This window comes from Mustela lutreola, chromosome 8 (genome assembly GCF_030435805.1).
Source record: "Mustela lutreola isolate mMusLut2 chromosome 8, mMusLut2.pri, whole genome shotgun sequence".
Classification (NCBI taxonomy): domain Eukaryota; kingdom Metazoa; phylum Chordata; class Mammalia; order Carnivora; family Mustelidae; genus Mustela; species Mustela lutreola.
The window spans coordinates 145607221-145622342 of NC_081297.1; the positions used below are offsets into that span (position 1 = coordinate 145607221).

The 15122-nt window shown below is 48.5% G+C and overlaps 1 protein-coding gene across 7 annotated transcripts in view; it reads right to left on the minus strand.

Annotated features, from left to right (window-relative positions):
- Nucleotides 1-15122, minus strand: part of PACSIN2 (protein kinase C and casein kinase substrate in neurons 2) — a 135571-nt gene that overhangs the window by 57064 nt on the left and 63385 nt on the right. The window lies entirely within an intron of this gene.

Here is a 15122-nt window from a genome sequence, read left to right on the forward strand (position 1 = left end):
ATGGCCGGGTGCCCACTTTGAAACAGGAACAGTGAGCAAGGAAGGAGGAACTGGGGTCACATTTCTATACAAAAGTCCCCGTGTGGTTTAACCTTGATGAGTTTCTCATGACTTGTAACCCTCCAGCTGTTGGCTAAGTTGAGAACAATGTTATGCACTACTAACAGGGACATTTTTAAATTGACCAGACTATGCAGAGACCAGAGTGTTGCTTACTGACACAGCCCCTCTCCAAAAAGAGCTCAGAAGGGGTGCCTGGGTGGCTCAGTTGGTTAAGCATCTGCCTTCGGCTCAGGTCATGATCCTGGAGTCCTGGGAATGAGCCCCACATCGAGCCCCCACATTGGGCTCCCTGCTTGGCGGGGAGTCTGCTTCTCCCTCTGCCTGCTGCTCCCCCTGCCTGCTCTTCCTCTCTCTCGTTCTAGCTCAAATAAAAATCTTAAAAAAAAAAAAAAAAAAAAAAGAGCCCAGAAAACTTCATAGAATCCCAGACACAAAGAATGCAGGTGGTATTAGTGACTCTAAAACTCCAAAGTTAAAATGCAAACAAAAGTTTAATGTTTTCTTAGGGAAGCCCAATATTAGGTAGATCAGAAAACCCACTCTTTCAATTTCTAGTCTCCTCAGGGCAACTTTTTTAAATACTTAAATCATGTCACTTCCCTGCTCAACACCCACCACACTCGGAGTTAAACCCTAACTCCTTGCCTTTGCTGCAAGTCCCATCTCGACCTGCCCCTGCCTGACCTCTTCCATGCTCCTTCACTGACTGGCCCTGTTCTGCTCTGGCCACAATGATCTTCCCTTTGTTTCTCAAACATACGGAGCCCATCCCTGCCTCAGGACTTTTGCACATGCTGTTTGCTCTCCCCAGAATGCTCTTTCATAAGACAATGCATCACCAGCTCCCTGGCACTATATGGGCCTCTGACCAGAGGTCCTCAGAGTCTCCCTGACCATCCTCTCATCCAGCCCCACCTTCCAATACCACCACCCTACAAGATCTGTAAGATCTTAACAGTAACATTCTGTTGTTAACAAATTTCACTCATGAAGCCACATACTGACATCTCTTGGGTTACACGGAAAAGAAAAAAAGACTACTCAAATGACTAACCACAAAACGTTTCTTGAGCTAACAGCAACACTTAATTTTTCAGTGATTCTTAAAAAGTAAATTCTTCTGGGGCGCCTGGGTGGCTCAGTGGTTTAAGCCTCTGCCTTCGGCTCAGGTCATGATCTCAGGGTCCTGGGATCGAGCCATACATCGGGCTCTCTGCTCAGCGGGGAGCCTGCTTCCCCCTCTCTCTCTGCCTGCCTCTCTGCCTACTTGTGATCTCTCTCTGTCTATCAAATAAATAAATAAAAATCTTAAAAAAAAAAAAAAAAAGTAAATTCTTCTACAATGCCAGTTGTCTAGTCACTCAGAAGACCTTCCCACCTGGAGCCTCCTGGGCATCCTCCAGGGTACCCGGAACCACAGTTCTGTATGTTTTTGCTGTTTATAAAGGGGTCCTGTCTGAGTCACAGAAAGCAACTGTGGTAGGAGCCAATGGCCCAGTCAGTTACAACATACTTTAAATTCTCAAGTATTAGGACTTGCTCTGTCATTGAGTCAACATTTATATTTATAGAATTTTAAAAACATTTGGCCAGACTGTCCCCTATAACGAACCTCACACACACCCAGAACCTAGTTGGGTTTTGGGTTTTTTTTTTTGTTTGTTTGTTTGTTTTAGTTTTATTTATTTGAGAGAGAGGGAGAGTACAAGTGGGAGGAAGAAGGCAGAGGGAGAAGCAGACACTCCAGTGAGCAGGGAGCCCAATATGGGGCTCAATCCCAGGACTCTGGGATCACTATCTGAGCCAAAGGCAGAGGCTTGATGGACTGAACCACCCAAGTACCCCACCCAGAACCTAGTTTGATACCACATTTATGTGTCAGAGGAAAGATGGTTAGCCCTGAAAAGTGAAAGGCAGCAAAGACTTTAAGAGACTGGAAACAAACTATCTCTAGGATTCTGTATTACTCTGGCACTTTCTTTTAAATCCTAAACAATCCTTTAAGAAATACACATTCCTCAAAGCAAGGAAATGCAGGAAAGTATCTCCCTGAATAATCCTAAATGCCAGGAAGAGAGGGCATTTGACTGCCAGGACCAGTACTGTTTCTCCTGACTGCAGATTCTTAAAAACAAGAGCCCTTCCCAGGGTGGAAGCCTCCATCAAGTCTAAAAATAAATGAATAAATACAGTGAGAGCACACGTAGTCACACTGAAGAGGAACCAAGAACCAGGAGTGTGCTGGATCTCTGGGCCAAAACATCCAATGCCAGCATGTCCCAAGCAAACATGGCAACTTGCCCACCCTGTATCTCCAACTATGGACTCTAAAGGGGAAGTGCTTCCACACAGTTGACACTGGTCCTCTGCTTAGACCACCAGTGGGAGCCTCCTAAGAACCCCGGCCACCCCCCACCCCCCACTGACTGCACTATCCTTCACAGAACCACACCCTCTCTTCTCCCAACGTCTCTGATGGGGAAAAACAACTAACTTTTCTACTTTGGAGCAAAATGCTATTGCAGCTGGAGAAACATTCTTGGATATCATAAATAAGATATTCATATTCTAAGGAATTATAAATTTGATGCTGGAGTGTGTGAAAGGATGAACAAGCAGATCTAAGGAAATATTATGGAGTCATGGTAACAGAAACCACGGAAGAAACTCCAGTTGCACAAAACTGTTTAAAAATAAACCGGATACTAAAATACCAGCAAAAAGCTACAATGACTCACACTGTTCTCCTCGAATCCTATGAGAACAGCCAGTTCTTTGACAGTCTCCCAGTCTTTTTCCCTACTGGAGAAACGCGGGACAAAGAAAGTAAAAAGACGCTTTGAAATTTTTCTCTAATTTTACCAGCAAGCTGGTATGAATAAGACCTTATATGTTTTAGAGTTTGATGAGAGCATAGAAATGTATATTCATGATGAGAGAATCTTCTTGAGCTTTTTAATAAGGCTTTATTTATTTCATAAGATAAATCCAAAGAGCGTAACTGAGGCCCCAGAGTGTGCTATATTGAGAGCTCAAATACCAGTAAATGCCGAAGAACGAGCACAGGGGCGCCTGGGGGGCACAGCGGGTTGAGCATCTGCCTTTGTCTCAGGTCATGGTCTCAGGGTCTTGGGATTGAGCCCCACATCAAGCTCTCTGCTGGGGAGGTGGGGGGAGCGTGCTCCCCCCCTCTCTCTGCCTACCTGTGATCTCTGTCAAATAAATAAATAAATAATCTTAAAAACAAAACAAGGAACTACAGCACGATTTCTGTCACTAACGTACAACCTTTTACGGCATTTTGTATATGTGACCATCTTTCCCTTTCTGCGTGTGTGCACGCCCCCACCTCCTTCTTTCGGGACCCAGCTCCACGGCCTACCCTCTAACTACACTTAGAGGAATCAGCCCACAGATCTCAGCCCTGGGGGGCCCTGCACTGGCCCGCCCTACCCGTCTGGCTAGCTCAGCCTTCTGCCAGGCTCCAACCACAGGTGTGGTGCACTGCTGCCCCAGACTGCCCGTCCTTGTCAACTCCTACCCATCCCGCAAGGCCCAGTTTGAGTGTTACCTCCTCCGAGGAGGGCCTCCAGCCCCAGCAATGACCCTCTGCCCACCACAGTCCCAGTACAGTTCCTCTGTTGTGCCATTATTTGGTTATATCCCTATTTCCCCAACCAGGCTGTTAGCTCCTGGGGGGTACCCTGGTCCCAGCCACAGTACCTTTAGCGGCTCAGAGATAGTCACTGAAGGAAGAATGGAACCAGGGAGGGAATTTCAAGGAAGCCTCAGTCCCGTGGTATCTATGTTATTCCTCATTTGCCCAGGACCTGCCCCCTAGCCTGTTCCCCTCCTTCCCCTGCCCTACTCACTACAGTCCTTCTCTCTTTTTCATGTGAAAATAATTATTCTCCTGTGCAAACTGCCACTCTTCCCCGTGCCAAAAGACCTGTTTTGGACAAACTACACACTCATCTACAATTCTGACTGGAATCAGAGCACCAGAAAAACTTGTTTGCTAAAAGTTTTGCTGCCGGGGCACCTGGGTGGTTCAGTCGTTAAGCGTCTGCCTTCGGCTCACATCATGATCCTAGGGTACTGGGATCGAGCCCCGCATCGGGCTCCCTGCTTGGAGGGAAGTCTGCTTCTCCTTGTCCCACTCCCCCTGCTTGTGGTCCCTCTCTGACTGTGTCGCTTTCTGACAAATAAATAAATAAAATCTTAAAAAAAAAAAAAAAAAAGCAAGCTTTGCTGCCACTTGGTGACAGTTTCAATGAAGTAACTGCACTTAGGTAATCTCTTAGAATTTGCTTTGTTTGTTTAGGACTACTTTTAAAATATTTTGCAACATAAATTATTCATCAAGCCCCATAATCACTGAGATTTCAACTGAATTTGTTACCAAAACCCGAAGAGAACCACTCAAATACACACACTAGCTTTGAGTAGGAGAAAGTGTTGCCCACAGAGACAAAAGTCAACCTGAGAACATGCTCCCGGCAGGACAGCTGGAACACACTGAGCCAGTGGAAACACAGGTGACCGACCAACAGCAGCATCAAACAGATCTGGGGGCACCTGGGTGGCTCAGTGGGTTAAGCCGCTGCCTTCGGCTCAGGTCATGATCTCAGGTCCTGGGATCGAGTCCCGCATCGGGCTCTCTGCTCAGCAGGGAGCCTGCTTCCTCCTCTCTCTGCCTGCCTCTCTAACTACTTGTGATTTCTCTCTGTCAAATAAATAAATAAAATCTTTAATAAAAAAAAAAAAAAAAAAAAAAAAAAAAAAAAAAACAGATCTGGAAAGCACGCTCTACACCCTAGCCGCCAGCGCCAAGGAGGAGATTCCCTGTGCCACCCAGGCGGGGCTCCAGGGATGTCCCCACGAGCACTGGCTGGGAAAGGGACTAACCCAGCCATCTGAGTCTTATTAGCCATGTGCCTCAGCAAATCACATTACTGCTCTGTGCTTCGGACACACTCATAAAATGGGGATGAGGAGGAGCACCGTGCGGGCTTCTGAATGACGATTAGCTGAGAGGATGCAAGGACGTGCCGGTCTCCTCTGGGCCGGAAAATAAATGCTGGTTCCCTTTCCTGGCTCTGGTGCACATCTGAAGCTGGAGCAGAATAACCTTGCACTTAGTATAAGACTCCTTGGACTCGGTTTCCTCGTTCCTAAAGTAGGTGATCTTCAAGTTCTATTTAAACTTGGACATGCTAAGGGGAGCCTGGGAGTGCGGGCTCGGGATGGATTCGGGCCCATCTGGGGCACTGGTTCAAAGTCTGCAGTGAAAATGTGTATTATGCATTTTGTGTCTAAACGAGAAATGAAGAGGACTTTTTTTTATTAAATAAAAGCAGCAATCAAAAGGGGGTTTTACTTTTCATTAAATTAGCATATGTCCCTTATACCACCCACCTTCTGTCTGCTTTCCATTCTTTCAATACGTGCAGTCGCACTACGTTCTGGGTGCTGGGGAGTCCGACAGGGGATGCAGCGGAAGAAGAGCCCCGGCCTCCGGGTGTCACATTCTAGCGCAAGTGACTGACAAAGAATAAGCCAGCGTGGCTGCTGCGTGGAGAAACACAGCGAGGAAAAGGGAGGAGGGTGAAGGCAGAAAGGAGCCTGAACTTTCAAGCGGAGTGGCCGGAGAAGGTCTCATTGAACAGGGGACATCTGAGACAAAGCTGAAGGCCCTGAGGGCCTCCAGGGGAAAGGCACGTGGCAAAAGGAAGCTTGAGTCCGAGGGCAGGAAGGCGTGCCTGGTCATACAGCCATGGCAGCGCTGCCCGGTGAGAGGGGACAGTGGCCGCCACCAGGCAGACAGCAACAGAAGCGATGACGCAGGAGTTCTGGAAGAATCTTGAGCATAAAACAAAACGACCTCGGTCTTTCAGCTTCGATGCCACCAGTATCCGTCCCTGACCTCCTGCCCAGGTTCTCGGGCTCAGTGATTCTACGACCATGTGCCAGCAGCAACTGTGCCCTGCAATTCCTGAGCTCGGCTCTCCCCACCGACCCAGACTTGACTGAGGCCCACTGTGGGTAAGGAGCAGGGACGCGGACCCCAAGACCTTCCCACTGACTCCACGAAGCCCCAAGAGGCAGGAGAGCCCAGCACTGACGAGGGTCCCAGAGTGTCTGCGGCCGGCTGTACAGACACGAAGCTGGAGCAGCTTCTCCTCCCTGCTTAAGTGGTCCTGGACCCCCACTTCCAGAAGGCTCCCCTCTTCTCACCCAGCAGACTTTCCCCAGATCACGTCCTCACCAGCCCCTGCCCACACTTGTGCAAAGTAAAGCGAAATTATCTTGCTAAATGCTAGATTCAAACCGACAGCACTAAGAACTGACACCCTCTGACGCAAGGTGGACGTGCGCCGCGCCGCAGCACTCAAGCAGTCACTTCAGGTAAGCACAGGCAGGGTCTCCTGAAATCCCTCACTCTCCATCTGCACTAGGGGTTTAGTTTCTAAACTGTTTCCTGGGCTCACCAAGGAACAGATGATACGAATCGCAAATACTCAGCAGTGCATTCCTAAGGCCTAAGAGTGAAAACCGAGATGGTTCTGATGGATCCAGAGAAAGGTGTTTTTGTTTATTTTACTCTTAAAACTGGCATGAAGAAGAAAGGAAAGCCCAGATGCCAAAAAATGCTTAATAAAGCTTCCACCTTTGGAACATGCAAGGAGGTGTTAAAAGGCTTGACCTTTCCTTTCCGATTATCTTATAGGAAGTGAACTCAAATCTTACAATCGGCTGTTCTGTCAGAACAGGCTTCAGAAGTGGATAAGGAAGTTCTTCCTCTAGGAAGGGCTCCCCGAGTATATACTGTGTCAAGGAGAGCAGAGGGTGTACAGACTGAGCAGAAGGTGTACAGACACATGCGGCCCCAAGAGGCCACGTGGCAATTCCCCAGAGTCCTTTAGGTGCCACCATCTCCCCCCCCACACCAGTCTGGCCAAGTTAAAAGTCACCACTCCTGTCACGTGCCTTCTGTGAGGCTCACAGATGTCCTTCTACTCCGTGAGGAATTCCATGGGGGCAGGGTTCTGCCCCTTTATCTGTGTATAGCCCAAAACAAGTGCTCAAGGAATGAGACAGTGTGGGGCGCCTGGGTGGCACAATCGGTTAATCAGCTGGCTCTTGGTTTCAGTTCAGGTCAAGATCTCAGGGTTCTGGGTTCAAGTCCCACGCTGGGCTCTACACTCAGCAGAGTCTCCTTCAGATGCTCTCTCCCTCCCTCTGCTCTTCCTGCTCTAAAATAAACGGGTCTTTAAAAAAAAAAAAAAAAGAAAAAGAAATGAGAAAGGATAACAGTTCAGCCTGTACCTCCTCTCTCCTAGTCTTTCCTTCTTCACCTGTGATCCTTTCTCATTTCTTTTTTTTTTTTTTCTAAGATCTATTTATTTCAGAGAGAGCAGTTAGAGGAGAAAAGCTTTTCAATGTGAGACATTAGTATTTCAAAATACTGTATCTGGAGTCCTCTAGCAACTCTTAAAATGACTATGTTTTACCTCTGGTGTCTTCTACATCCTAATCCCTCAAAGAAAACAAACAGATGGCCGCCCCTTCCTGGTCCTTTTCAGCCCCTGTGGCTCTTCCTGTTCTGAGTAAAAACAATCTCAGGTTATGGAGAACTGGCAGCAAAGGACGGCAAGACCCGAAGTCACCGGGTCTCAGGCCAGCCCGTCAGCTGTGAGTTCGCCCACACGAGTTAAGGAGGAGCTGGAGCAAAGAGCATGTAGCCGTGTCCCCCAAGCTCATTTTTCTTATGCAGTGGAAACGTGTCAGCGGACAGGTCCGCGCCTGGGGCTGATTTCCTGCAGTCCTCCTTGTGAGGCCTCCCTCCGCAGGCGGGCACCCTGGGAACGCGGAGGCTCGCACTCAACATTTCCCAAAGCTAAATATTGACTCGATGCTCCACAGGTTTAAAAATAAAAAAGTTACTTTAAAAAGGACAAAAATGACACATTTGCAAGTCTGATATTAATGTGAGAATACAAACAGCAGTGCAAGAAAACATACAGGAACAGGCCGAAGACTGGAAAGAGAAATTACTTCAAGCAGGCCTCGCCAGATTCCAGCTCCTCTGCTCCCCACCATCCCGTCAGGGCCAACCCGCCTCGGGGCCCAGATACACTCCCAGGGCGCGGCACTCTGATGAGAAACAGGGCCACTTCTGCTGTCCAGGTTGGAGTGGGACAAGAACGGTGCTCGCTGTGGCTTTTACCTGCACAGCCTCAGCTTCCCCATCTACTAAAAGAGAGACCCGGGGCACCTGGGTGGCTCAGTGGGTTAAAGCCTCTACCTTCGGCTCAGGTCATGACCTCAGGGTCCTGGGATCGAGCCCTGCATCAGGCTCCCTGCTCAGAGGGGAGCCTGTTCCCTCCCTCTCTCTCTGCCTGTCTCTCTGCCTGCTTGTGATCTCTGTCAAGTAAACAAATAAAATCTTAAAAAAAAAATAAATAAAAAGAGAGAGACCCATTCCCAGACCTGCCTGGCTCTTGGGAGCCAGAAGGACTGTCATCAACCACGGCACAAACGGTGTCACTGCATCCGGCTGCCGGCCCCTCTACTCACCCCCTCGCTCACCAAGAAACAGGTCTTGAGACTGACTGAGACCACAGCAAGCAAGATAAGCCCCTGACTTCCTAGAGCTTGCATATTTTCTCGGCCTCTGCAGATGCCTGGCGTTTGATAAGCGGGCAGACCAGGGAATGCTCCACCATACACGATCCCTAGACTTCTCCAGCAGGACTCTTGCCCTGGGCGTGTGCCCCAGCGCAGGCTGCAGCAGGGGAGCTCCTCCGGGGCCACTAGGCTCCAGGAGGCCGACGTCTGTGATCAGCCCAACACATGTTACCTATTACACAGTCATCTATGACACAGTCAAACCAGCACCAAATGGAAAGAAGGAGTGCTGGCAGAAAAACTCAAATTCCTTCTTAACTGCTTGGTAATTCAGATAGCAGCTTACTCCAAAAACAGATTTTTATCTTCTATGCAAGAAGGCAGGAAGGAAACGCACTGTGGCGTCAATCATCATCAGACTGCTAGCGGCTCAAGGGCAAGCCGTATCTTCTTCACCTTGAAGTGCAGAAGCCTGCCCAGCAGAGGGTCCGTATGTGCCTGCGCTTGCTGACCAGATGACACTGGCTCCTGGCGGTGAGAACAAAGGTGCCGCGCAGGGGGGCCTACAGCTCGGCAGGCCCTCTTCCACTCTTCGATTGCCACTTCTCCTTGAACAGATGTGTGGGAAGGGGGGAGGACAGGCGAGGAGTCACCAAGGTCAGTGGCAGGACGTGGTGGCACCAGAATGTCAGCCCCACGCTGAGCACAGGGAGATGAGCAGGGCCTGGAGACGGGCACCTGCCAGCCCCAGTCTTCTCTCCGCCCAGTCCCTTCCCTTCTGCCGACAACGCCTGCCTCCGCCTCTGCCTCCACATCTGCCTCCCACACTTTCTGTTTAACCTGGAAGCCACAACTTAGGAAGGTCAGAAAAATATTTTGTTTATACAAATGAGAACGACCCAAACGCATCTCAAGAACATACAAAGGGATGACATTATTTGGCCAGAAGAGGTTGTGGGAGCAGCAATGGTTTTAAGTAGTTGAAATTCTGCTGTTTTCCTATTTTTTTAAATTGAGATACAATTCACACAATTCACCCATTTAAAGAGTACACAGTGATTTTCTTTAGTATGTTTGGAGCTGTGCAACCATCACTACAGTCCATTTTAGAACATCTCACCCCAAAAAGAAACTCTGTACCCTTTGACAGTCACCCCGTCCCCACACGTCTACCCCCCGGCCACCACTCACCTACTTTCTGTCTCTGTGGATTTGCCTATTCTGTACATTTCCCATCAGCGGAATCCTGCAGCGTGTGATCTCTCGTGACTGGCCTCTTTCACTCAGCACAATGCTTCCGAGGCCACCCATGCCATAGCACCTATCAGACGGAGTTCCTTTTTATCACGAAATACCGTGCCGTCATATGTTTGGAGCACACCGTGTTTATCCAGGACCAAGCTGATGGGCATTGGGGTCATTTCCACTTTGGGGCTATTATAAATGCTGCTGTGAGCGTTTACGCACAACCCGTTACATGGACATGTCTTCATTTCTTTCGGGGAGATACCTAGGAGTGGAATTGCAACTCCCCAGCTTTCTGAAGAACCATTTCCAAAGTTATTTCCCCCAGTCAGCCAGACTGTTCGGCAAGGCAGCTGCACTGCCTTACACCCCCCAGCAGTGGGTGGGGTTCCGAGGTTTCCACATCCTCACCAGCGCTAGTCAGTGGCTGCCCTTTCTGATCACAGCCATCCCAGCAGGGGTGAGGTAATACCCCAGTGTGGTTTTGACTGGCATTTCCCTAATAACTAATATGCTTTTTGACCATTTGTATATCATCTTTAGAGAAGTGTCTGTTCAGATCTTTTGCCCAGTTTTTAATCGGGTTATTTGTCCTTTCATTGCTGGGGTGGGGGTGTTGTTTGTTTTCTTGTTTTTTTAAGATTTTATTTATTTATTTTCACAAGTGAGAGGGTGTGTACACCGGTGGTGCGGGGTGGGGGGGTGGCTCAGAGGGAGAAGCAGGCTCCCTCGCTGAGCAGGGGGCCTGATGAGGGACTGGAATCCAGAACCCTTGGGATCATGACCTGAGCCCAAAGCAGACACTTAACTGACTGAGCTACTTAGGTGCCCTTGTTGCTGAGTTTTAATCGAGTTCTTTTATGTTTGTTCTAGGTGCAAGTCCTTTACCAGATACAGGATTTTTCAACATTTTCTTCTATTCTGTGAGCTATCTTTTTATTCTCTTAATAGCATCCTTGGAAGCATAAAAGTTTTTAATTTTGATAAAGTCCAATTTATCTATCTTTCTCCCTTGTGTTTTGGTGTCATATTTCAGAAACTGTTGCCTAATCCAAAGTGAGGAAGGTCTGTGCCTGCTTTCCTCCAAGAGTTTTACGGATTTAGCTCTTCCACTGACGTCTCTGGCTCACTTAGAGCTAAATTTTATATTTGGTATAAAGCAGGGGTCCAAATTCATTCTTTTATATGTAGATACCAAGTTGTCCCAGAACTATTTGTTGAAAGACTGTTCTTTCCCCCATTGAACTGGCTTTGTGCCCTCATCCAAAATCAAGCGACCATATACAAGTTGTACTCTGTTCTCTCAATTCTATCCCACTGATCTATATGTCTACTCTATAAGCCAATATCACGCTGTCTTAAATACTATATATTTGCAGAAAATTTTGAACTTAGGAAGCGTGAGTCCTCCAATTTTGTTCTGCTTTTTTCAAAGTTACTTTGACTATTCTGGGTACCTTACATTTCCATTAGAATTTTAGCATGCGCATGTCAATTTCTACCAAACAAAATAAAGGGGGGAGATAGTTGAGGTTTTTGGTAGGAGTCACGCTGAATCTGCAGATCAGTTTGGGGAGTGATGCCATCTTAACCACATCAAGTCTTTCAGTCCATGGAAGGGGGATAGCTGTCCATTTACTTAGGTCACTTTTAATTTCTCTCAACAATGTTTTTTACAGTTTTCAGTAAGTGAGTCTCGTACTCCTTTGGATTACTCATTGCTAGTGTATAGCAATACCATTGTTTTTGTATGTTGATCTTAATATCCTGCACCCCTGTTGAACACAGATATTAGTTCTAACAGATTAGTGAATTCCTTAGGGTTTTCTATATACAAGGACATGCTATCTGCAAACAGAGATAGTTTTATTTTTTCTTTCCAATTTATATGCCTTTCATTTCCTTTTCCTGCTTCACTGCTCTGGGTAGAGCCTCCAGGGCAGTGTGAACAGAGAGCAGACATCCTTGTCCTTTTGGTCTTTCCTTTCCCAACCCAGTGGGTTCTCATTCATGCCCTTTATCATGCCAATGAAGCTCCCTTCTAGTGCTACTCTGTTGCGTGTTTTTATCAGGAAGAGGTGTTGTACTGTTGTGGTCTCATTTCTTCCATGTTGCAGAACAAACAGGTATCACCAGAGACCAAAGTTAACTTAGATTAAAACTACCTGACGTTATATAGTGGTAGGAGGTAAAGTCTCGTTCGGAGGCAAATAAAAATCTATTTTAAGCAACTCAAAGAAATAGTTTATTCTCTGGCTTTAAGAAAATGATAAGCTTGTAGGGGCACCTAGCTGGCTCAGTTAGTAAAACATGCGACCCTTACTGTCAGGATCATGAGTTCAAGCCCCGCAATGGACCTACAGCCTACTTAAAAAAGAAGAAAAGAAAGAAAAGAAAATTATAAACTTGTGATATTAAAGAAACAAAAGACAGAAAAAGATGGATGTGCCCAAGACTTATGTAATGACAAACCTCTGCACAATAAAATGTAATGTGAAAAGCAAAGAAAGAAAAATGGGTTCAACACAACTGATAAAGATCTTATTACTCAGAATATATTAAGGACTCATATGAAGACCAAGGATCCTAACCCACTACACAAAGAAGTTGCCAGAGATGCACACACAGGAGAAAAGATGGCTGGGGCATCTCAGGAATGCTCACAGAAGTTCCATCTGCTAAGCCAGGCCACTCTCCTAGTGAAAAGCCTTGTTCAAAGCACCTGGCCCTTTCTTTTCCGCCTGTCATCCTTTGGGAAGGATCACCTCACAGCTACAGGAAAGGGAAGCCTTCTGAATCAGCCTGGCCCCGATTGGACTGTGTAGAACTGCACCCCCAACACCCCACATGCGGAGAGGGACATGCAGAGAGAGTGTAAGACATGTGTATTATGTTACGCCTCAGATTTGGGGGTCGCTTGTTAATGCTGCATAACTTAGCCAATCCGACACAACAAATTAACGGGTGGCGGGGAAAAGCACGGCTTCCTTTAAAAATGGAAATAACTTGTAAAAATATGAAAAATTAGAAGGGTAATGCCAGTTTGGGTGGGGCTATAGCAAAATACAATGTACTCTAACATTGCTGATAGGCTTCATGGAAAAATCTGGAAATACAGAACAAGAGAGTTATCAACCTCTGGCCCGGCAGTCCCACCCTGGGGAATATGCCCCAAGAAAATAAACTCAAAGAAAAACATAGCTTGAACAAAATGTTCATCCCAGTGATATTTATAACAGCAAGGACTAGAGACAAGTCAATGCTCACCAACTGAGAAAACAATGGCGAATGGACACAGCAGACACCACACAGTCATTTTAAAGGACAAATAGGTAAATCATTTTATGTTCAAATGTGGGCCAAGTGAAAAAGCTGAGTAAAACAGCACAGAGACATTTATGACACATAAACTTTAAAGGCAAGAATTACAGGTTTTCATCTTTGTATCCCCAGTACTTAGCATGAAGTAGATGCTCAAATATTTGCCAAGTGACTGAATGTCTCAACCAACATATCATCAAGTCGGGTGACAGGTTGGAGGAGACCTCGTGGTGATGGAGCTGAGTGCTCCTTCTTTCTATGAAACAACTTCGGCATGTGCGTTTTAAGGGGCATGTATTTGTACTGGGGACTGAGATATCATATTCCTCCTTCACCCAACAAACATGGGTTCATGTTTCAAGGGAATGGGTCATGACTTTACACAAAGAAAAACTCACTAAAATTTAAGCTTTGCGATACCGGGAAGGAATCCTCAGTAAGTGTTGTCCCTGAAGTTCAAGGTGAGGCCGGCAGACCACCTGCCAGTGATGTGTAGAGGGAGAGACAAGGCTGGGCCCCCGGAAGGTTGTTCAAAAGCCTCACTAGGTATCAAGGCACCCAAAAGAGCAGTGGACACACAACAAAGCTTCCCTCACTCGGACACCCGGACACCTCCTCACTGTTTGCTCCCCAGTGTTTACTTTCAAACGATTCCCATTTGTAACCACAGAACCTCCTTCGGTAACTATAAAAATCATGCTTCTTCCTTGGGGCTAGTATTCCTATGAATGGCAAAGGTCAACAGAAATTGAAGGGGCAGTAAGACTGAGTTGTCTTTCATGAGACAAACCCTGCTCATTACCACACCTCCTCTCTCCTCCGTCCCGGGCTGCCCGGCGCCCTGTCTTCACCCCTCTTACCCTCATGGCACCATGGGGACGAGCAGCATCACACCTGCCTGGTGAAAACACCACCCTCTGCCCCACACACTGCCTCCGCCACAGTTACGAGCGCTCTGCTGGATGCTGCGGAGAAGGCCACCTCTTAGGGGTGGCGGGGGGTCCCCCTCACTGCCTCTCCCCAGCTCTCCCCCAAAGGCTCCTGCACACCTGCTCTCCGACCATCCCCCTTCCCTCTCACAGAACACGGGCCGGCATTCAGAACCCCATCCGCTTCTTGCCGCCACTCAAGAGGCCTCTGCACCCACAGGCTGGCCTCGCCACACACACCCCTGTCGGAGGCTGGCCCCTCATCCCACTTCCTCCCCCGTCACAGGGACTCGCCCCCACAGCCAAGCTTCCTACCAGAGCTGACCACTCGGCTCACCGCCTGCAGCTTCCTCTCCGTCTCTGACGAAGCCAACCACATTACAAAGCAAGACTGCCTGGTACCACGCTGCAGATACTTCCCAGGCTCTGAGTGCAAACCCACGGCAGTTCCAGGTCTTCTCAGTGCCCCTGCCCCCTCCTCCCTACCCACCACCACCCCCATGCCCTCCTCTGACAATCACACCCCGGTGTTCCCAACACTGTCCCTCCTGCTTTTTCTCCTGCTCTTCTGCCCAGGTCTTAGATGTTGGCAATCCTCAGGATTCCGACCCAGGCCCCACTCTCCAGTAGCGCGCTGTCCCTGGGCCCCACTCCCGCAGCGCGCTGTCCCTGGGCCCACCCTCCCGTAGCGCGCTGTCCCGGGGCCCACCCTCCAGTAGCGCGCTGTCCCGAGGCCCCACTCCCGCAGCGCGCTGTCCCTGGGCCCACGCTCCCGCAGCGCGCTGTCCCTGGGCCCACGCTCCCGCAGCGCGCTGTCCCTGGGCCCACGCTCCCGCAGCGCGCTGTCCCTGGGCCCACGCTCCCGCAGCGCGCTGTCCCTGGGCCCACGCTCCCGCAGCGCGCTGTCCCTGGGCCCACGCTCCCGCAGCGCGC